Here is a 22011-nt window from a genome sequence, read left to right on the forward strand (position 1 = left end):
TGAGCTGACTGTTGAATGGCAGATAAGAAAGGATGGAAAACATTGTCTTCCATCAAGGTCAATGATGAAATCAGCCTAACAAACAGAGGGCATAGTTTGGGAACAGTGGGAGATAAGGTAGATTGATACTAAAGCCTTTGAATGTAGGCAGAGAACTTTGATCTTATTAAAAGCTACCAAGGGCCTTAGGGCAAGGTACCTCAAACTTTTACAGTCAATCTATAGAGCAGTTTAAGTGTTTTTTAAAACAAAAGTCAGATCATGACTGGTTCCAGATTATCCAATGGCTTCCATTCACATATGCTACAAAATACAAATTAACCCCAAGTTCTTAAATGATCTGGCTTTTCACATCTCTCTGGCCTCCTTTCCTGCCACTCTACCATTAACTCACTTTCCAGTCACACATCCTTTTCTCCATTTCTCAAGCAAATTAAGCTCCTGACCTCATCAGGGCCCTTGTACTATTGTTCCCTCTGATCTTTTTAGGACTTAGTCCCTTACTTGATTCACATCTCTGCTCAAATGTAACCTCTTTAAAATGCATTAATTATGTGTAAACTCTTAAGATTTTGAAGAAGTTACATATAGCCATATTTCAAATTGTTATATTTTCCACACTCCCTATACCTACCTATATCCCTTCCTTTTTAAATGTTTCCTTATAGCACTTATGGCTAACATACTCTATATATTTTAGTTATTGAAAATATAGGCTTCACAAGGGTGAGCCTCTTTGTCTGTTTTATTTTTATATCCTTGGCATCTGGAAGAGTCCTGGACACAAAGTAGACAAATCAGTAAGCAATTTTTGAAAGAATGACTGAAAGAAGATTTTTCAAGTGATCTGTCACTCATCAATTTGCTGTTTGAATCAGATTGGTGGTAGGCTGTTGTGACAGAGATCAGTTAGGGAGTTGTAGTGGTGATCCAGGTTATGGATGACTTGAGTCTAGATCAGGATGTTAAGAACATAAATGAAGAGAAATAATTGAAGTTGAGATATTTCAAAGAAGGAATAATAAGAGTGGAAGTGGAGAAATTAGAGATGAGCTGCCTATGACGAGTTAACATATTCATTAAGTACCTACCACATACCTTGAACTGAAGTGACTTGAGAGAAAAGTGGCAGCTTCCTTACCCATGAAAAATTTATAAACCAGAGTACAAAAAGAGGTAATGTTTTTTAGTTGATCATTCTTCTTTTCCCCTCGTACTTCATATCCAAGACATCAGTAAATTCTGTATGCTGTACCTTCAAAATATGCTCCAAATATGAGCACTTTTTTACTTCCTCTTTTCCTACTATACCAAATACACTATCACTTCTAGCTTGAATAGATACAATACAAAAGCATCTTACATGATTTCCTATAATCTTCTATTGTCCTTCTTTAATACTTTCACTTAACATCAGTTAAAACATTCTTTACAAAATTGAATCAAATCATATCATTTGCCAGTTTAAAACCCTCCAAATGTTTCCCATTAGAGTAAAAATAAAGTTCTAAATCATTGTTACTACTTAACTGTCACCACTTTTTTCTGCCTTAGTTCACTATGTTGTAACTAAGCCTTTGCCTCCATCACACCTCTTTCTGGGAAGTCTGTTCTGTCTTTATATATGTTATATCTGTGCCTTCTTGGAAAACTTTTTCCTCAGATCTCCACATAGCACATTTCTTCACCCAGATTGTCTGCTAAAATTTGCCTCCTCAGATGTATCTTCAGGGACCAATATACTTAAAATAGTATCCCCAAATCAGTCTCTCTCCTCTATGCTCCTGTTGTGCTTTATTTCTTTTTTAACATCACTATAAGAAATCATGTAATTTGCTTACATGCTTATTCTGCTCTTCCACAAGGGGGTAGGGATTTTATCTTTTTTATTTACTGTTATAGCCCCAGTACCTAGAATTACACCTGGCATGTAGTAAGCATTCAATGAGCCTTTTTGAATGAGTAGATACAGGAAAGTATAGATTGTGTGATGCAATCTAGGCTAAAGTAATAAACATTCAGAAATCAGAGATGTTTCTAGTATCATGACTTATGCATCTGTACCTACTCTGTTCAAAATATGTTAATTAAATGTTTATTGAATTTGTATGTGAAAGCAATCTAGGAGGAATATTTAAAGCATGTATATTAACCAAGATTTCAAAGATCTCAAAAGACTCAACAAACAAATGGAACAAGATAAAGTGTGACAGGGATCAACAGTTAGTATTTCATTTATGTTTGCGAAAATCAATTACAGAAGTAAATGATGGGCAATAAACACTTAAGGTGGGAAATGCTTTATTTCAAAAGTTTATAAATCTAATATTTTCTAGTATACCATAGATCTTAAGCAAGATAATTGAGACAAACTGAATTATGAAAAAACATATCAAGCAAGAAAAGTACTGAGGTATCCTGTACCTTGATCAGACCACATTTACTCTGTTCAGTTGACTGATTCTTATTTTAAAGGAAATATTCACAAATGCCCATATCTAGATAAGAGAAATCAAGAATGATGAGGTACCTAAAAAAATATGATATGAGGCAAGGCTCAAGAAGTTAAAGTTGCTTAATTTAAAGAGAGCAAGATCTGTAGAGAACATATCTTCAAATATTTGAAGATAGACAGAATACATGAAGAACTATTGATGGAGGTTTATGACATTGTACAGGAGGCAGAGATCAAGACAACTCCCAAGAAAAAGAAATGCAAAAAGCAAAATGGTTGTTTCAGGAGGCATTACAAATAGTTGACAAAAGAAGAGAAGATAAAGGAAAAGGAAAAAAAGAAAAAATATACACATTTGAATGAAGAGATCCTAAGAATAGCAAGGAGAGATAAGAAAGTCTTCTTCATCAATCAATGCAAAGAAATAAAGGAAAACAATAGAATGCAAAACACTAGAGGTCTCTTCAAGAAATGTAGCGATACCAAGGGAACATTTCATGCAAAGATGGGCTCAATAAAGGATAGAAATGGCATGGGCCTAAAAGAAACAGAAGATATTAAGAAGAAGTGGCTAGAATACACAGAAGAATTATATAAAAAAGATCTGCATGACCCAGATAACCACAATGGTATGATCACTCACCTAGAGCCAGACATCCTGGAATGTGAAGTCAAGCGGTCCTTAGGAAGCATCATTATAAACAAAGCTAGTGGAGGTGATGGAATTCCAGATAAGCTATTTCAAATCCTAAAAGATGATGCTGTGAAAGTGTTGCACTCACTATGCCAGCAAGTTTGGAAAACTCAGCCACAGGACTGGAAATGGTCAGCTTTCATTCCAACACCAAAGAAAGGCAATGCCAAAGAATGTTTAAACTACCACATAATTGTACTCATATCACACACTAGCAAAGTAATGCTCAAATTTCTCCAAGCTAGGCTTCAACAGTAGGTGAACTATGAACTTCTAGATGTTGAAGTTGGATTTAGAAAAGTCTCAGGAACCAGAGATCAAATTGCCAATATCTGTTGGATCATTGAAAAGCAAAAGAATTCCAGAAAGACATCTACTTCTGCTATAAAGACTACACAAAAGCCTTTGACTATAACAGGCTTACAGGTGGATAACAGGAAACTGTGGAAAATTCTTAAAGAAATGGGAATACCACACCACCTGACCTGCCTCCTGAAAAATCTGTATGCAGGTCAAGAAGCAACAGTTCGAACTGGACATGGAACAACAGACTGGTTCCAAATCAAGAAAGTAGAATGTCAAGGCTATATTTTGTCAGCCTGCTTATTTAACTTACATGCAGAGTACATCATGCAAAATGCTGGACTGGCTGAAGCACAAGCTGGAAACAAGACTGCCTGTAAAAATATCAATAACCTCAGATACGCAGATGACAACACCCTTATGGCAGAAAGTGAAGAGGAATAAAAAGCCTCTTGATGAAAGTGAAAGAGGAGAGTGAAAAGGTTGGTTTAAAACTCAACATTCAGAAAACTAAGATCATGGCATCTAGTCCCATCACTTCATGTCAAATAGATGGGGAAAGATTGGAAACTACTTTCTTGGGCTCCAAAAATCACTGCAGACGGTGACTACAACCATGAAATTAAAACATATTTGCTCCTTAGAAGAAAAGCTATGACCAACCTAGACAGCATATTAAAAAGCAGAGCCATTACTTTGCCAACAAATATCTGTCTAGTCAAAGCTATTGTTTTTCCAGTAGTCATGTATGGATGTGAGAGTTGGAATATGAAGAAAGCTGAGCACCGAAGAATTGATGCTTTTGAACTGTGGTGTTGGAGAAGACTCTTGAGAGTCCCTTGGACTGAAAGGAGATCCATCCAGTCAACCCTAAAGGAAATGAGTCCTGAATATTCATCAGAAGGACTGTTGCTGAAGCTGAAACTCCAGTACTTTGGCCACCTGATGCAAAGAACAGAATCATTGGAAAAGACCCTGATTCTTGGAAAGATTGAAGGTGGGAGGAGAAGGGGACGACAGAGGGTGGCATGTTTGGATGGCATAACTGACTCGATGGACATAAGTTTGAGCGAGCTCTGGAAGTTGGTGAGAGTCAGGGAGGGAAGTCTGGCGTACTGCAGTCCATCAGTTCAGTTCAGTTCAGTCGCTCAGTCTTGTCCGACTCTTTGCGACCCCATGAATCACAGCACGCCAGGCCTCCCTGTCCATCAACAACTCCCGGAGTTCACTCAAACTCATGTCCATCGAGTTGGTGATGCCATCCAGCCATCTCATTCTCTGTCGTCCCCGTCTCATCCCACCACCAATCCCACCCAGCATCAGAGTCTTTTCCAGTGAGTCAACTCGTCGCATGAGGTGGCCAAAGTATTGGAGTTTCAGCTTCAACATCAGTCCTTCCAATGAACACCCAGGACTGATCTCCTTTAGAATGGACTGGTTGGATCTACTTGCAGTACAAGGGACTCTCAAGAGTCTTCTCCAACACCACAGTTCAAAAGCATCAATTCTTCGGAGATCAGCTCTCTTCACAGTCCAACTCTCACATCCATACATGACCACGGGAAAAACCATTGCCTTGAATAGACGGACCTTTTTTGGCAAAGTAATATCTCTGCTTTTTAATATGCTGTCTAGGCTGGTCATAACTTTCCTTCCAAGGAGTAAGCGTCTTTTAATTTCCTGGCTGCAATCAGCATCTGCAGTGATTTTGGAGCCCCCCCCCAAAAAAAAAATTAAAGTCTAACACTGTTTCCACTGTTTCCCCATCTATTTCCCATGAAGTGATGGGACCAGATGCCATGATCTTGGTTTTCTGACTGTTGAGCTTCAAGCCAACCTTTTCACTCTCCTCTTTCACTTTCATCAAGAGGATTTTGAGTTCGTCTTCACTTTCTGCCATAAGGGTAGTGTCATGTGTATATCTGAGGTTATTGATATTTCTCCCAGCAATCTTGATTCCAGCTTGTGCTTCTTCCAGGCCAGTGTTCCTCATGATGTACTCTGCATATAAGTTAAATAAGCAGGGTGACAATATACAACCTTGACGTACTCCTTTTCCTATTTGGAACCAGTCTGTTGTTCCATTTACAGTTCTAACTATTACTTCCTGACCTGGATACAGGTTTCTCAAGAGGCAGATCAGGTGGTCTGGTATTCCCATCTGTTTCAGAATTTTACACAGTTTATAGTGATCCACACAGTCAAAGGCTTTGACATAGTCAATGAAGCAGAAATAGATGTTTTTCTGGAACTCTCTTGCTTTCTCCATGATGCAGTGGATGTTGACAATTTGATTTCTGGTGCCTCTGCCTTTTCTAAAACTTGCTTGAACATCTGGAAGTTCACCGTTCACATATTGCTGAAGCCTGGCTTGGAGAATTTTGAGCATGACTTTACTAGCGAGTGAGATGGGTGCAATTGTGCGATAGTTTGAGCATTCTTTGGCTTTGCCTTTCTTTCGGATTGGAATGAAGACTGACCTTTTCCAGTCCTGTGGCCACTGCTGAGTATTCCAAATTTGCTGGCATATTGAGTGCAGCACTTTCACAGCATCATCTTTCAAGTTTTGAAATAGCTCAGCTGGAATTCCATCACCTCCACTAGCTTTGTTCATCGTGATGCTTTCTAAGGCCCACTTGACTTCACATTCCAAGATGTCTGGCTCTAGGTCAGTGATCACGTTATCATGATTATCTTCGTCGTGAAGATCTTTTTTGTACAGTACTTCTGTGTATTCTTGCCACCTCTTCTTAATATCTTCTGCTTCTGTTAGGTCCATACCATTTCTGTCCTTTATTGAGCCCATCTTTGCATGAAATGTTCCCTTGGAATCTCTAATTTTCTTGAAGAGATCTCTTGTTTTTCCTATTCTGTTGTTTTCCTCTATTTCTTTGCATTGATCACTGAGGAAGGCTTTCTTATCTCTCCTTGCTGTTCTTTGGAACTCTGCATTCAGATGCTTATATCTTTCATTTTCTCCTTTACTTTTTGCTTCTCTTCTTTTCAGAGCTATTTGTAAGTTCTCCTCAGACAGCCATTTTGTTTTTTTGCATTTCTTTTCCATGAGGATGGTCTTAATCCCTGTCTATGGGGTTGCAAAAAGTCAAATACGATTAAGTGACTGAACTTAATTGAACTACACTGGGGAAAAAACACATGTGACTTACTGTGTGGTTCTCCAGAATGCAAAATCAGGACCAAAATGATAACTAACTGTAGGAGACAGGAAGAATATAAGAAAATCAGACCCTGGCAAGGGCAGCAAAAGAAATTTATAATTCTTTTTTTTTTTGTTAAATATTTATTTAAAATTTTTAAAAATTTATTTATTTTAATTGGAGACTAATTACTTTACATTATTGTATTGGTTTTGCCATACACTGACATGAATCTGCCCTCAGTGTACAGGTGTTCCCCATCTTGAACCCCCCTCCCACCTCCCTCCCCATATCATCCCTCTGGTTCATCCCAGTGCACCAGTCCCAAGCATCCTATATCATGCATTGAACCTGGACTGGCAATTCGTTTCACATATGATATAAGCAAGGTGAAAAGACAGCCTTCAGAATGGGAGAAAACAATAACAAATTAAGCATCTGACAAATAATTAATCTCAAAAATATGCAAGCACCTCCTGCAGCTCAATTCCAGAAAAATAAATGACCCAATAAAAAATGGGCCAAAGAACTAAACAGACATTTCTCCATAGAAGAAATACAGATGGCTAAGAAACATGAAAAAAATGCTCAACATCATTCATAATCAGAGAAATGCAAATCAAAACCACAAAGAAATTTATAATTCTTGATAAACTAAATGCTATAAGGCATGAGGCTCTTGGAACAAGTCCAGAGGGAACAGTTCATAATCTTGAAAACAAGATATGATCCTGGGGTCTGAAAATAGACCCCAGACTGTTTCTCAACTGGCATCTCACTGTCACATGTTTTACATATCTGGTGGAAAATCTATAGATAAGAATATTAGTCTTAGTTACTGATTTGTTGTTGATTACTGTTTCTTAATTACGCAATGTTTAATGATCATTTTTTTCTTTGGCCCTGAAAGCCACATGAGTCATAGTTTAACTCCCCGCATATTCTTTCATTCATGGCTGAAAGTATAATAGAGCTGGCTTGGATTCAGTTTTGGCACCTTCACCTTGGAGTGGTGTTGGCCCCCGCTTTTCTTTGTATTCTTGTTTCTTGTTTCTCATTCTCTCGCCATATCGCACTTTCAGAAACACCACTTGTCAAGCCGGTCTCTACAACTTACAGAGAGACAACTTTCAGCTTAACATTCAAGCATTTAAAAATATTAGGGATTGCTTTGTAAAGACAAAGGTCTCAATCATTGTGAATATTCTTGCATAATGAATATCAGTCAGGAATGAAGAGTAATCTGTAATGAGTGGCTTCTAAAGTTCATTCCAACATAGATTTTACCGACTTTTCGATCATATCATATAGGAATTAAGAAAATACCTTAAAGGTAGATTTGGTCCTTTAGGATTTGGTTTAGTGGAATCGAATGGGAAGAAATTTCTAGATTGGAATACCATTAATAAAAGGTAAATAATCTACTATTCTTCAACAGGTAGCATCTTTTGACAGAAAACAGCAAAATTCTGTAAAGTAATTATCCTTCAATAAAGAACAAATTAATTAAAAACAATATTTTCTTGGTCCATTTTGGTCAGTGTAGGGTTGCACACACCAAAGAAAATGCTTTTAACTTACATTTTTCGTGTTTCAATATTTCTTACTAGTAAAAAATTCACCTGCCAATTTGTCTTAACAAAAGCAACCATTTATTGATACATGTGAAACCTACCTATTGAATCCCAGAAGACAGCTCTAAACAATATGACTTGCTAGGTTAGAATAACTAATATCTAAGCTATTTAAAATCAGGTTAATTTTTCTGGTCGAACTGATTATCATTAATCTGAAGCTGAATGCTTTGTTTCTAGATTACTTAAGCTCTTTGTCTCACTTTTTGCTGTTCAACTTTTAAGCATTTTGTAGCTCATGGGCATCTCCAATCAAAGTTGTACACCAAAAACTGATGAGAACATTAATATTAAGAGTTGTCCTTTTAAACTTTCTTAATTCAAAGCATGAAGGAAATAACTTAAAAATGAAAGTGAAATATTAAATTTATATGTTCGCAATGGATTTCAATGATGCATGAGTCTTGTTCTTAGTATTTTTATTAAAGACACACCCTTTGAAGGAACTTCTCTCACCTTACTGTGGGGCCAGGTCAAAGTACATTTCAGAGGAAAGAATACTCTGGTGCAAACATTTAGTGGAAAACCGTGGAGAATCATTAGCATATACTGTGCTGAAATGATTCTGTAAATGACTTATGCAGAATACTAAATTTCTACTTTATATTTTACATATTTTTAAAATTTATTGATTTTAGTTGGAGGCTAATTACCTTACATTATTGTATTGGTTTGCCATACATTGACATGAATCTGTCCCAGCTGTACATGTGTTTCCCATCTTGAACCCCCCTCCCACCTCCCTCCCCATCCCATCTTTCTGGTTCATCCCAGTGCACCAGCCCCGAGCATCCTGTAACATGCATCGAAACTGGACTGGTGATTCATTCCACATATGATAATATTCATGTTTCAATGCCATTCTCCCAAATCATCCCACCCTCACCCTCTCCCACAGAGACCAAAAGACTCTTCTATACTTCTGTGTCTCTTTTTCTGTCTCATATACAGGGTTATCGTTATCATCTTTCTGAATTCCATGTATATGCGTTCAGTCAGTCAGTCAGTTCAGTCGCTCAGTCGTGTCTGACTCTTTGCGACCCCATGAATCACAGCACGCCAGGCCTCCCTGTCATAAGCAACTCCCGGAGTTCACTCAAACTCATGTCCATCGAGGTGGTGATGCCATCCAGCCATCTCCTTCTCTATCATTCACTTCACCTCCCACCCCCAATCCCTCCCAGCATCAGAGTCTTTTCCAGTGAGTCAACTCGTCATATGAGGTGGCCAAAGTATTGGAGTTTCAGCTTTAGCATCAGTTCTTCCAATAAGCACCCAGGATTGATCTCCTTTATTTATATTTTCTGAAAGAGATGGGAATACCAGACCACCTGAACTGCCTCTTGAGAAACCTGTATGCAGGTCAGGAAACAACAGTCAGAACTGTACATGGAACAATAGGCTGGTTCCAAATAGAAAAAGGAGTACGTCAAGGCTGTATATTGTCATCTTGCTTATTTAACTTATATGCAGAGTATATCATGAGGAACACTGGGCTGGAAGAAGCACAAGCTGGAATCAAGATTGCCGGGAGAAATATCAATAACCTCAGATAAGCAGATGACACTACCCTTATGGCAGAAAGTGAAGAGGAACTCAAAAGCCTCTTGATGAAAGTGAAAGAGGAGAGTGAAAAGGTTGGCTTGAAGCTCAACATTCAGAAAACAAAGATCATGGCATCTGGTCCCATCACTTCATGGGAAATAGATGGAAAAACAGTGGAAACAGTGTCAGACTTTATTTTTTGGGGCTCCAAAATCACTGCAGATGCTGATTGCAGCCATGAAATTAAAAGACGCTTACTCCTTGGAAGGAAAGTTATGACCCAACTTGATAGTATATTAAAAAGCAGAGACATTACTTTGCCAACCAAGGTCCGTCTAGTCAAGGCAATGGTTTTTCCCGTGGTCATGTATGGATGTGAGAGTTGGACTATGAAGAAAGCTGATCGCTGAAGAACTGATGCTTTTGAACTGTGGTGTTGTAGAAGACTCTTGAGAGTCCCTTGGACTGCAAGGAGATCCCACCAGTCCATTCTGAAGGAGATCAATCCTGGGTGTTCATTGTAAGGACTGATGCTAAAGCTGAAACTTTAATACTTTGGCCACCTCATGCGACGAGTTGACTCACTGGGAAAGAGTCTGATTCTGGGAATGGTTGGGGGCGGGAGGAGAAGGGGACGACCGAGAATGAGATGGCTGGATGGCATCACCAACTCGATGGACATGAGTTTGAGTGAACTCCTGGAGTTGGTGATGGACAGGGAGACCTGGCGTGCTGTGATTCATGGGGTCGCCGAGAGTTAGACACGACTGAGCAACTGAACTGACTGAACTGATTTATATTTTATTTTTTTATTGGAGCCTAATTAATTTACAATATTATATTGGTTAGTTTTGCCATACATTGACATGAATCCGCCCTGGGAGTACATGTATTCCCCTTCTTGAACCCCCTTCCCACCTCCCTCCTCCCCTTACCCTTCCTCTGGGTCATCCCCGTGCACCAGCCCTGAGCATCCTGTATCATGCATTGAACCTGGACTGGTGATTCGCTTCCCATATGATAATATATATGTTTCAATGCCATTCTCCCAAATCATCCCACCCTCACCCTCTCCCACAGAGTCCCAAAGACTGTTCTATACATCTGTGTCTCTTTTGCTGTCTCATATACAGGGTTAAGTTTACCATCATTCTAAATTCGATATATACGCGTTAGTATACTGTATTGGTGTTTTTCTTTCTCGCTTACTTCACTCTGTATAATAGGCTCCAGTTTCATCCACCTCATTAGAACTGATTCAAATGTATTCTTTTTAACGGCTGAGTAATACTCCATTGTGTATATGTACCAAAGCTTTCTTATCCATTCGTCTGCAGATGGACATCTAGGTTGCTTCCATGTCCTGGCTATTATAAACAGTGCTGAGATGAACATTGGAGTACATGGGTCTCTTTCAATTCTGGTTTCCTCGGTGTGTATGCCCAGGAGTGCGGTTGCTGGATCATATGTCAGTTCTATTTCCAGTTTTTTGAGGAATCTCCACACTGTTTTCCATAGTGGCTGTACTAGTTTGCATTCCCACCAACAGTGTAAGAGGGTTCCTTTTTCTCCACACCCTCTCCAACATTTATTGCATGCAGACTTTTGGATAGCAACCATTCTGACTGTTGTGAAATGGTACCTCATTGTGGTTTTGATTTTCTTTTCTCTGATTATGAGGGATGTTGAGCATCTTTTCATGTGTTTGTTAGCCATCTTTATGTCTTCTTTGGAGACATGTCTGTTTAGTTCTTTGGCCCATTTTTTGACTGGGTCGTTTATTTTTTCTGGAATTAACCTGCAGGAGTTGCTTGTATATTTTTGAGATTAATTCTTTGCCAGTTGCTTCATTTGCTATTATTTTCTCCCATTCTGAAGGCTGTCTTTCACCTTGCTTATAGTTTCCTTGTTGTGCAGAAGCTTTTACTTTTAATTAGGTCCCATTTGTTTATTTTTGCTGTTATTTCCAATATTCTAGGATGTGGGTCATGGAGGATTCTATTGTGATTAATGTCGGAGAGTGTATTGCCAATGTTCTCTTCTAGGAGTTTTATAGTTTCTGGTCTTACATTGAGATCTTTAATCCATTTTGAGTTTATTTATATATATGGTGTTAGGGAGTTTTCTTGTTTCATTCTTTTACAACTGGTTGACCACTTTTCCCAGCAACACTTGTTAAAGAGATTGTCTTTTTTCCATTGAATATTCTTGGCTCCTTTTTCAAAGATAAGGTGTCCATAGGTGCATGGATTTATCTCTAGGCTTTCTATTTTGTTCCATTGATCTATATTTCTGTCTTTATGCCAGTACCATACTGTCTTGATGACTGTGGCTTTGTAGTAGAGCCTGAAGTCTGGCAGGTTGATTTGCTTTGGCTATTCGAGGTTTTTTGTATTTCCGTATAACTTGTGAAATTATTTGTTCTAGCTCTGAAAAAACTGTTGGTAGATTGATAGTGATTGTATTGAACTTGTAAATTACTTTGGGTAATACATTCACTTTCATAATATTTATTCTTCCAATCCATGAACACAGTATATTTCTCCATCAGTTAATGTCCTCTCTGATTTCTTTCACCAGTGTTTCATAGTTTTCTATATATAGGTCTTTTGTTTGTTTAGATAGATATATTCCTAAGTATTTTATTCTTTTTGTTGCAATGGTGAATGGAATTGTTTCCTTAATTTCTCTATTTTCTCATTATTTGTATATAGGAATGCAAGGAATGTCTGTGTGTTGATTTTATATCCTGCAACTTTACTATATTCATTGATTAGCTCTAGTAATTTTCTGGTGGAGTCTTTAGGGTTTTCAGTGTAGAGGATCATGTCATCTGCAAACAGTGAGTTTTACTTCTTCTTTTCTAATTTGGATTCCTTTTATGTCTTTTTCTGCTCTGATTGCTGTGGCCAAAACTTCAAAAAATATGTCGAATAGTAGTGGTGTAGTGGGCACCCTTTTCTTGTTCCTGACTTTAGGGGAAATGCTTTCAATTTTTCACCATTGACGATGATGTTTGCTGTGGCTTTGTCATCTATAGCTTTTATTATGTTGAGGAATGTTCCTTCTATTCCTGCCTTCTGGAGGGTTTTTATCATAAATTGATGTTGAGTTTTGTCAAAGGCTTTTTCTGCATCTATTTAGATAATTATATGGTTTTTATTTTCATTTTGTTAATGTGGTGTATTACATTGATTGATTTGCAGTACTGAAGAATCCTTGCATCCCTGGGATCAATCTCACTTGGTCATGATGTATGATCTTTTTAATGTGTTATTGGATTCTGATTGCTAGAATTTTGTTAAGGATTTTTGCATCTATGTTCATCAGTAATATTGACCTGTAGTTCTCTTTTTTTCTGGCATCTTTGTGAGGTTTTGGTATTAGGGTGATGGTGGCCTTCTAGAATGAGTTTAGATGTTTACATTCCTCTGTAATTTTCTGGAAGAGTTTGAGTAGCATAGGTGTTAGCTCTTCTCTAAATTTTTGGTAGAATTCAACTGTGAAGCCGTCTGGACCTGGACTTTTGTTTGCTGGAATATTTCTGATTACAGTTTCATTTCCCGTGCTTGTGATGGGTCTGTTAAGATTTTCTATTTTTCTTGGTTCAGTTTTGGAAAGTTGTACTTGTCTAAGGATTTGTCCATTTCCTCCAAGTTATCCATTTTATTCGTATATAATTACTGATAGTAATCTCTTATGATCCTTTGTATTTCTGCGTTGTCTTTTGTGATCTCTCCATTTTGATTTCAAGTTTTATTGATTTGGTTTTTCTCCCTTTGTTTCTTGATGAGTCTGGCTAGTGGCTTGTCAATTTTATTTACCTTCTCAAAGAACCAGCTTTTGGCTTTGTTAATTTTTGCTCTGGTCTCTTTTGTTTCTTTTGCAGTTATTTCTGGCTTAATTTTTATGATTTCTTTCCCTCTACTAACCCTGGGGCTCTTCATTTCTTCCTTTTCTAGTTGCTTTAGGTATAGAGTTAGGTTATTTAGTTGACTTTTTTCTTCTATCTTGAGGTGTGCCTGTATTGTTATGAACCTTCCTTTTCGCACTGCTTTTACATTGTCCCACAGTTTTTTGGGTTGTTGTGTATTCATTTTCATTGGTTTCTATGCATATTTTGATTTCTTTTTTTATTTCTTATGTGATTTGTTGGTTATTCAGCACTGTGTTGTTAAGACTCCGTATGTTGGAATTTTTAATATATTTTCTCCTGTAATTGAGATCTAGTCTTACTGCATTGTAGTCAGAAAAGATGCTTGGAATGATTTCAATTGTTTTGAATTTATCAAGGCTAGATTTATGGCCCAGGATGTGATCTATCCTGGAGAAGGTTCCGTGTGCACTTGGGAAGAAGTTGAAATTAATTGTTTTGGGGTGAAGTGACCTATAGATATCAATTAGTTCTAACTGCTCTATTGTATCATTTAACGTTTGTGTTTCCTTATTAATTTTCTGTTTAGTTCATCTAGCCATAGGTGTGAGTGGGGTATTAAGGTCTCCCAGTCTTATTGTGTTATTGTTAATTTCCCCTTTCATACTTGTTAGCATTTGTCTTACATATTGCGGTGCTCCTATGTTGGATGCATATACATTTATAATCATTATATCTTCTTCTTGGATTGATCGTTTGATCATTATGTAGTATCCTTCTTTGTCTCTTTTCACAGCCTTTACTTTAAAGTCTATTTTATCTATTATGAATATTGCTATTCCTGCTTTCTTTGGGTCTCTATTTGAGTGGAATATCTTTTTCCAGCCCTTCACTTTCAATCTGTATGTGTCCCTCGTTTTGAGGTGGGTGTCTTGTAGACAATATTGGGGTTTTGTTTCTGTATCCATTCAGCCAGTCTTTGACTTTTTGTTGGGGCATTCAACCCATTTACATTTAAGGTTATTGTTGATAAGTATGAACCCGTTGCCATTTACTTTATTGTTTTGGGTTAGTGTTCATACACTCTTTCTGTGTTTCCTGTCTAGAGAAGATCCTTTAGCATTTGTTGGAGAGTTGGTTTGGTGATGCTGAATTCTCTCAGCCTTTGCTTGTCTGTAAAGCTTTTGATTTCTCCTTCATATTTGAATGGGATCCTTGCTGGGTACATCATCTGGGCTGTAGGTTATTTTCTTTCATCATTTTAAGTATGCCCTGCCATTCCCTCCTGGCCTGAAAAGTTTCTATTGAAAAATCAGCTCTTGTCCTTATGGGAATCCCCTTGTGTGTTATTTGTTGGTTTTCCCTTGATGCTTTTAATATTTCTTCTTTGTGTTTTATCTTTGTTAATTTGATTAATATGTGTCTTGACGTATTTCGCCTTGGGTTTATCCTGTTTGTCACTCTCTGGGATTCGTGGACTTGGGTGATTATTTCCTTACAGATATTAGGGAAATTTTAAGCTACTATCTCCTCAAGTATTTTCTCATGGTCTTTCTTTTTGTCTTCTTCTTCTGGGTCTCCTATGATTCGGATGTTGGGGCTTTTAACCTTGACCCTGATGTCTCTGAGATTGTCCTCATTTCTTTTAGTTTGTTTTTCTTTTTTCCTCTCTGTTTCATTTATTTCTACCATTCTATATTCTAACTCACTTATTCTATGTTGTGCCTCCATTATTTCACTGTTGGCTCCCTCCAGAATGTTTTTGATCTCATCTATTGCATTATTCATTGTATATTGACTTTTTATTTCTTCTAAATCCTTGTTAAACTTTTCTTGAATCTTCTCAATCCTTGTCTCCAGGTTATTTATCTGTAACTCCAATTTGTTTTGAGGATTATGGATCATTTTCACTATCAATATTTGGAATTCTTTATCAGGTAGGTTCCCTATCTCTTCCTCTTTTGTTTGGGTCAGTGGGCATTTATCCTGTTCCTTTATTTGCTGGGTATTTCTCTATTTCTTCATCTTGCTTATATTGCTGTGTTTGGGGTGGCCTTTCCGTCTTCTGGCAGTTTGTGGAGTTCTCTTTATTGTGGGCTTTCCTGGCTGTGGGTGAGGTTGGATGTGTGGCTTTTCAAGGTTCCCTGGTTAGGGAAGTTTGTGTTGGTGTTCTGGTGGGTGGAGCTGGATTTCTTCTCTCTGGAGTGCAATGAAGAGTCCCATAATGAGTTATGAGATGTCAATGGGTTTGGAGTGACTTTGAACAGCCTGTATATTGAAGCTCAGGACTATTTTCCTGTGTTGCTGGAGAATTTGCATGGTATGTATTGCTCTGGAACTTATTGACTCTTGGGTGGGTGATGCCTGGTTTCAGTGTAGGTATGGAGGCGTTTGATGAGCTCCTATCAATTAATGTTCCCTGGAGTCAGGAGTTCTCTGGTTCTCAGGACTTGGACTTAAGCCTTCTGCCTCTGGTATTCAGTCTTATTCTTGCAGTAGCCTCAAGACTTCTCCATCTGTCACTTCCAAGGTGGTTCCCTCTGTTTTAGCTTCTGTTTGCTGGTCTCTTCAGTGTCTAATTCCCAACTGACACTAGGGGGGCAGTGGTGGACACTTTTTATGGCTCACTTGTTCAGTCATGCTGTGAGGAGGTAGGAGCGCAGCACTTCAGACAAGTATCTCTGGCATCTGCTTAGAGTGCTTGCAGTGTCTCAGCTACACTGGGTTTGCCCCCACTCACGGCACAAGTGTTGTCCCAGTCTACACTGCACAGGCTTTAGGTTGCTCTGCCAAAAACTGTCTGAGCCCGGCTCTGTGTTGTATGCACATCCAAGGTCTAAGCCACTCAGGTTCAGGCACTCGGGTACTGCACAAAGGCACAGACTTGGTTGGGCTTGCGTTTTGTGCCCTTCCCCAGTCTGAGCAGCTCAGGTGACCAGGTGTTTGGCGAGCGTGGTTGCTGCGACTTATCGCCTCTCTTGTCTGGTCCGCTTGGTTTTTTGGGTGTACAACTGGCGCACCTTCTCAGGCGGATATCGACCGGCCAGAAACCCAAGAAGCCCTGGTTAGCAATGAATCCTATTTGCAGTTTGGTATCAGATGCCTCTCTGGGGCCACGATTGCCCCCTTCCAGCTCTGGCTGACCGCTCCTGCCTGTCTCGGTGGGGGATGGGCCATCTGCAGGCGGTTAACTCTGCTCAGTCTTTTGTTCTGTGAGCAGGACTGGGTGAGTCTTAGGTTAGGGTTTTTCACCTTTTCACAGGGTAGCTATCCCACAGTCTGCTTTGCTATCTCCAGTTGGCTCTCTCAGATTGCCCTCGAGGCATTCAGGCCCAGTCCTCACTCTGAGCAGTTCAGCCAACTCCTACCTGCCCAGTCCCCGCTTGCTAATGGTGGATGTGGGCGTCTGTGCTGCTTCTCCGCTGGGTGTTACCGTTTGGCAATCTGTGGGTTTTAATCATTTATTTCTTTTTTCTCCTGGTTATGTGGCCCTCTGAGGTTCCAAGGCTCGCCACAGACTCGCCAGTGAGAGTGTTTCCTCTCTTTGGAAACTTGTTGTTTCCACACTTCTCTCTTTTGTTTGGAAACTTCTCTCTTTTTTTAAGCCCCCCTTCCCAGGACTGAGCTCCATCCCTACCTCTTTTGTCTTATTATTTATCTTTAATGTTTTTTCCTACCTCCTTTCAAAAACAATGAGCTGCTTTCCTGGGTGCCTGATATCCTCTGCTGGCATTTAGAAGTCGTTTTGTGGAATTTACTCAGCGTTTAAATGTCCTTTTGATGAATTTGTGGAGGAGAAAGTGGTCTCTCCGTCCTACTCCTCTGCCATCTTGTCTGTCTCTTATATTTTGCATATTAAAGTACTTCATATTATAGAAAAAGTATTAATGAAACTTGTTCACTTAGCGTATTTTCAAAATGAAACTGATTTCTGAGTTACACTGTGGTTTTTGAGACGTGATATATTACTAATATTCTTGTTTGTTTCTACTTAAACTGAGTATATTTTCCCTGTATCATCACCTGGGAACTTTTAGAAAGGCAATTTGGGGGGCCCTTTGTACAGATTCAGAAACTCTGAGAGTCGGGCCCAACAACCAGCATTTAGCCAGCCATACAAGAAATTCTTATTTATGAAAAAGGTTGAGATTCAATATATCAAGATCTAAGTATAAAGGGGAATAATGGAGGCAATTTTATTCCACAAACATTTATTTACCTCTTATTACATGTCAGCTACAGAGAATTTACTAAAACATGAATTTTGTCCACAAAATATTCATAGTCTCATATAGCAGTCACATATTTAAAGAGAAAATCCAAAATAGTGATACATAGAGATAGAATGTGAGAGGATCTAAGAACACTAGAACTATGAATATGAGTGATCATCTTTTGCAGAGTGGAATTCTATTTCTGATATGTCAACAACTGTATTCCTGATATTTCTCTGAATGTTTTTCCTTTTAGTCATACTATTAATGCCAGAAAATGTGAGAGACCTGAGCTTCAGTTATCTAATTTAACAGTTATGCAACACAAACTGCTGAAAAAAAAAAACAAAAAAAAATCAACAATGTGCATACATCCATAAAATGTCCACTTATAAATATGTCTCTTTAGATGGTACTATGAAATTGATTCATTTATTTCGTTAATTTCATACTGAAATTTACTTGTAATAAGAAAGTGAAAGTGTTAGTCACTCAATCATGTCTGACTCTCTGTTACCCTATGGGCTATAACTCATCAGGTTACTCTGTCCATGGGATTCTCGAGGCAAGAATACTGGAGTGGGTTGCCATTCCCTTCTCCAGGGGATTTTCCTGACCCAGGGATTGAACCAGGTCTCCTGCATTGCCTCTTGTCGAATATCTAGGACACCTACATAATTATACTTATCGACTATGCTTTTGCTAATATGACACAGCCTTGGATACTTTACCCAAAAATATACACACATACAAATTTGCATGATATTTGCTGTGGGAGGAGACCATGGATTTACTATAGATCATCTGTGAACTTGCTGGAATAGTTATACTCAAGGAAATAACTTTCGTGGTATGTGCTTTGACATGATCCATAAAGTGATTTATTTGGTAATGAGTGCTAGTAGTACCCTGGATAAATTACCTGGGAAGGGATTAGTTATTTATTTAGCACTATGAAGTGTGGGCCATCCAAGAATACCTCAAATCAGTATCCTTTACTTGTTCTCACCCTTTAATCCAACCAGACACCCATAATTTGATCTGAAATAATTTATCTTTTAGTGGAACTAAAAGATCTGAGGAGCTGAATGGACCAGTAGTCCTCAGGTCAAAATAAGGGAAATACTTTGTAAATACCTTTGCCCAAGCAAGCAAAATGTCTGTGAAGAAGCACCCAAATACACTCGTTGATATCTGTTTTATAAAAGAAGATTTTTAAAAAATCTAAATAGTCCAATCCAGCATTTGTAGTACAGGAAAAATCAGAGAAGGAAAGGAAGAGTTCTTAAAAATCCATAGTCGTTTGACAACCTTTTGAAAAATGACTCTGCACTAAACATATAAAGGATCAAGATGGCTATTTTTCAGGTAGACTAAATAAGGGAAAAAATCTATTTCATTTTTCACATCATCTTGCCATCACTTTTTCTGGATAAGGAAAATAATGCAAAGTGGTCAATGGATCAATGGATCCATAATTTACTAAATGATATACTTTTTATCAAATAGAGATGATGATATATTGAAAGTGACTATTAAAAATCATGCCATTTCCAGGCCTAGGTAGTAGATGAAACTTGAAGAGCTAAGGGTTGGCAAGGTGATTATATTCTTTGCAGCCAAAGATGGAGAAGCTCTATACAGATAGCAAAACAAGACCAGGACTTGACTGTGGCTTGGATCATGAACTCCTTATTGCCAAATTCAGACTGAAATTGAAGAAAGTAGGGAAAACCATTAGACCATTCAGATATGACCTCAATCAAATCCCTTATGATTATACAATGGAAGTGAGAAATAGATTTAAGGGACTAGATCTGATAGATAGAGTGCCTGATGAACTCTGGACGGAGGTTCGTGACATTGTACAGGAGACAGGGACCAAGACCATCCCCATGGAAAATAAATGCAAGAAAGCAAAATGGCTGTCTGAGGAGACCTTACAAATAGCTGTGAAAAGAAGAGAAGCAAAAAGCAAAGGAGAAAAGGAAAGATATAAGCATCTGAATGCAGAGTTCCAAAGAATAGCAAGGAGAGATAAGAAAGCCTTCCTCAGTGATCAATGCAAAGAAATAGAGGAAAAGAACAGAATAGGAAAAACAAGAGATCTCTTCAGGAAAATTAGAGATTCCAAGGGAATATTTCATGCAAAGATAGGCTTGATAAAGGACAGGAATGGTATGGACCTAATAGAAGCAGAAGATATTAAGAATAGGTGGCAAGAATACACAGAAGAACTGTACAAAAAAGATCTTCACAACCAAGATAATCACGAAGGCGTGATTACTGACCTAGAGCCAGACATCTTGCAATGTGAAGTCAAGTGGACCTTACGAAGCATCACTATGAACAAAGCTAGTAGAGGTGATGGAATTCCAGTTGAGCTATTTCAAATCCTGAAAGATTATGCTGTGATAGTGCTTCACACAATATGCCAGGAAATTTGGAAAACACAGCAGTGGCCACAGGACTGGAAGAGGTCAGTCTTCATTTCAATCCCAAAGAAAGGCAATGCCAAAGAATGCTCAAACTACCACAAAATTACACTCATCTCACATGCTAGTAAACTCATGCTCAAAATTCTCCAAGTCAGGCTTCAGCAATATGTGAACCATGAACTTCCAGATGTTCAAGCTTGTTTTAGAAAAGGCAGAGGCACCAGAGATCAAATTGCCAACATCCGCTGGATCATGGAAAAAGAAAGAGAGTTCCAGAAAAACATATATTTCTGCTTCATTGATTATGCCAAAGCTTTTGATTGTGTGGATCACAATCAACTGTGGAACATTCTGAAAGAGATGGGAATACCAGACCACCTGACCTGCCTCTTGAGAAACCTGTATGCAGGTCAGGAAGCAACAGTTAGAATTGGACATGGACCAACAGACTGGTTCCAAATAGGAAAAGGAGTGGGTCAAGGTTGTATATTGTCACCCTGCTTATTTAACTTATATGCAGAGTACATCATGAGCAATGCTGGGCTGGAAGAAGCACAGGCTGGAATCAAGATTGTTGGGAGAAATATCAATAACTTCAGATATGCAGATGACACCACCCTTATGGTAGAAAGTGAAGACGAACTCAAAAACCTCTTGATGAAAGTGAAAGAGGAGAGTGAAAAGGTTGGCTTGAAGCTCAACATTCAGAAACCAAAGATCATGATATCTGGTCCCATCACTTTATGGGAAATAGATGGGGAAACAGTGGAAGCAGTGTGAGACTTTATTTTTTTGGGCTCCAAAATCACTGCAGATTGCGATTGCAGCCATGAGATTAAAAGAAGCTTACTCCTTGGAAGGAAAGTTATGGCCAATCTAGATAGCATATGAAAAAGCAGAGATATTACGTTGCCAAGAAAGGTCCATCTAGTCAAGGCTAAGGTTTTTCCAGCGGTCATGTATGGATGTGCGAGTTGGACTGTGGAGAAAGCTGATTGCCGAAGAATTGATCCTTTTGAACTGTAGTGTTGGAGAAGACTCTTGAGAGTCCCTTGGACTGCAAGGAGATCCAACCAGTCCATTCTAGAGGAGATCAATCCTGGGTGTTCATTGGAAGGCCTGATGCTAAAGCTGAAACTCCAGTACTTTGGCCACCTCATGCGACAAGTTGACTCACTGAAGAAGACTCTGATGCTGGGAGTGATTGGGGGCGGGAGCAGAAGGGGACGACGGAGAATGAGATGGCTGGATGGCATCACCAGCTCGATGGACATGAGTTTGAGTTAACTCCAAGAGATGGTGATGGACAGCGAGGCCTGGCGTGCTGTGATTCATGGGGTCGCGAAGTGTCCGACACGACTGAACAACTGAACTGAACTGAAGTTAAGGGTTGGGTCTAAGTCAATCTAGAAGCAATGATTTGAAACCGTGTGAGTAAAACAAATTAAGTTCACATAAAGTGTCCAATAGTCAGAACCAGACATTGAGGCCTAAGTTGTAGCCATTTAGAGAAAACATATCAGACATGTAGCAAAAGTCAGCAGCAAAATTTTTGATCCATAGTTTCCAGACTTGTTTACAGCGATCAAGAACTCAGTTAAAGATGATAAGTATCAGAAAGCAGGCAAAATATTGGGAAACAGTATTAAGATCTAAATTTGCAGGCTAAAGTTGAGCAGATTCAAATACACCCATG

Source organism: Moschus berezovskii, chromosome X (genome assembly GCF_049115385.1).
Source record: "Moschus berezovskii isolate FMDL1 chromosome X, NW_MosBer_1.0, whole genome shotgun sequence".
NCBI classification, from domain to species: Eukaryota; Metazoa; Chordata; class Mammalia; order Artiodactyla; family Moschidae; genus Moschus; species Moschus berezovskii.